The 2500-nt window shown below is 35.8% G+C and overlaps 1 protein-coding gene across 1 annotated transcript in view; it reads left to right on the plus strand.

Annotated features, from left to right (window-relative positions):
* The window catches only part of LOC142339113 (gamma-aminobutyric acid receptor subunit delta-like), an 18367-nt gene that overhangs the window by 4859 nt on the left and 11008 nt on the right, over positions 1-2500 (plus strand). The window lies entirely within an intron of this gene.

The following is a 2500-nucleotide window of genomic DNA, read 5'->3' on the forward strand; positions in this document are numbered from 1 at the left end:
TCATAAGCAGACGTAAGGTTTTAAGTTTTGAGGAACCTGCACTAAATCACTCAAAATTTGAAAAATTAGAAATGGCCTAAAACCGAACCTTGAAGAACCCCATTTTCTGACGCAAATTCTTTAGAAAAACATTTGTTTCAAAATAGCGACGTTGTTCTTTCCAATCGATAGGAATTAAGCCATTCCAAATTTTGACCCCTGAACAAATTTCCACCAGTTTCTGCAAAAGTTTTTTGCTTTAACGTTTTCAGAAGCTGTTTGCACTTATCACCCATCACTTCATTTAACTTTGTTTTCTACAAAAATATGGTCGCAACTTGATTAAAAACTCCAGAGCTTGCTCATAAAAACTGAAGCGAATTGTTTGTTGTCAACTTTTGCAACCTTTCTTCTCTCCGGACACTTCTGACTTTTCTGCTTTTGTTTGTTTTAAGTTCTTTATTTATTAAAAAAAAATCTGTTGATTATTTGAAAGTATCTTTTGAGCCTTTCCCACTGTTATAAAACAAAGTAGCAAATAAGCTTTTTCGGATTTCCGTGTTTGTTGAGTGCTCGCATTTTTAAGGTGAAAGATTTATTTTTGAGTCAGATTCTATGTTTGCCTTTGTCCAAGTTTTTGTATTGAAAATTACGCTTGGCTATTAAATTATTTATGTGAAATGTTATCCTGTTATACATTTGCTGGAACTATCTCGCAACAAGTGGATTTAATCTGTATATGTCTCCTGCCATGGAGTTTTAGAACAAAAAATTTACCTTGGAGGACTTTGTTTGCACTGTACTAAAACGGGGGAAACACCTGTTATGTAGTATTTCGCTGTTTTGGTAGCACAAAAGTTTTCAGCAAAACTTATGATGATGATGGAAAGATCAATGTATGACTCTGAGATTGGCATTTGTTGTGTTACTCGGAATATGAATGGCGAAACTCGTTGTTGACGAGAAAATTGTCAAAATATTGGCTCATAGAAGTACGGTAAATTCAACAATAAAATGCCTGAGGATGATTCCTTTTGATCAGGTTTCCATAATATTTTCACCAAAAGCATCAAAAGTTTGAGAAAATCTACTCTCTTGTATCTAGGTGTTACATACAAAGTGGCGATGAACAACTTATTTCTCCAAAGATGACCTCGACCCTGAGCTTTCCGTCATTGTAATTGAGAACTTGTTGCCTACTTGAAAACCCTGTTTGCAAAGATTCAGGTCCTCCTTTTTTGTTTTGTTAATTTTTTTGTAATATTTTTGTATCCGTAAAGGAGAAAAAGATTTTTGTATTTGCAGACTTCAGTCTATATCGACAAGCACCAGTGGAAGAGACGCAAGAGTTTTCAAAAAATTTCGGATTTCCTCTAGGTGCCTATCCAGCGAGCCCACTTTTAGAAATTACAATAGTAGCTTAGTTTTTGATTGTTTCATTTTTTTCTCGAGTACCAAATCCTGATGATGAAAATTGGGAAAATTTAACGTTTTGTTTCCGGAAAGCAGCTCCAGCATAAAGATTGCTGTCGTCGGCCATAGTATTGGGGCAAAAAAAAACAATTTCTTCTCTCTTTTTTTTACCATAATTGCGATACTGAATACGAGAGATGATTCTATTCTGATTGGCTTTCTATTCTGATTGTTAATTCTTGGGATCTGCTGATAGTTCTCCTGGTTCTCAAATGCTCAGCACTTTTTTTTCGCCGGACGCCCAAGGCCTTGGCCTCCGGATACTATGCTGTAAAATCAATTCACGAGTTTTTCTTCAACTTGAGCGCTTGTTTTTGAGTGCCTGTCATGAATGACAATTGGCTGAGCCCAAAAACCTATGATGATCCCAAGAAAAGACGCACTCGTCAAAATTACATCCCTTAAAGTCAATATAAAACTTCTACAAAAACGGGCGCATTTTTCATGACCCTAAAGCATTGCTATAGATACCTTATCAGCCCTGTGGCTTAACTTGAGGGCTCCGTTTGACAAATCAAAGATTTGTGGCACTATATTATCATCTTCAAGGTTGTCCAGGTTACTAAGTGTTACAAATTTGCGACTCTTGTACACTTCAATAGATAAAACTCTTAAAATTGTTATAGATATTTTAGATTAATCTTGCTTGTTTTCAACAATATTCAGTGCTCGCTTAGATTTCGAATAGTAAAGGTTTGTCGATGCTGTTTGTTAGTCAGTTTCTCGGTCAAATTCTTGATATCAGTAAATTTTTTGGTTTTTGCAGGATGAACTGTTTGACGAATCTTTATAGGAGGACAGCCAAAAGAAATTTGAGCGTGGATCCAATATGAGAACTTTTCTCCAAATAAACTTTTAAGAAGCAATCTGGTCTGAGCACAGTGCATTTTCAAGCAAAGCCAAAACATTCCGTAGACTGTCTTAATCGTACGGTAAGACGTGCCCTATTGTGTAGTTAAAAATGGAGGTTTTTAGTCTGAGTGACCAGATAAAAATTTGAGCGCACAAAGTCTGATCAGAGTCTGTTTTGAACCCTCTGTAGTTTGAA

The sequence above is a fragment of the Convolutriloba macropyga genome, chromosome 5, assembly GCF_964194025.1.
Source record: "Convolutriloba macropyga chromosome 5, txConMacr16.3, whole genome shotgun sequence".
NCBI classification, from domain to species: domain Eukaryota; kingdom Metazoa; phylum Xenacoelomorpha; order Acoela; family Convolutidae; genus Convolutriloba; species Convolutriloba macropyga.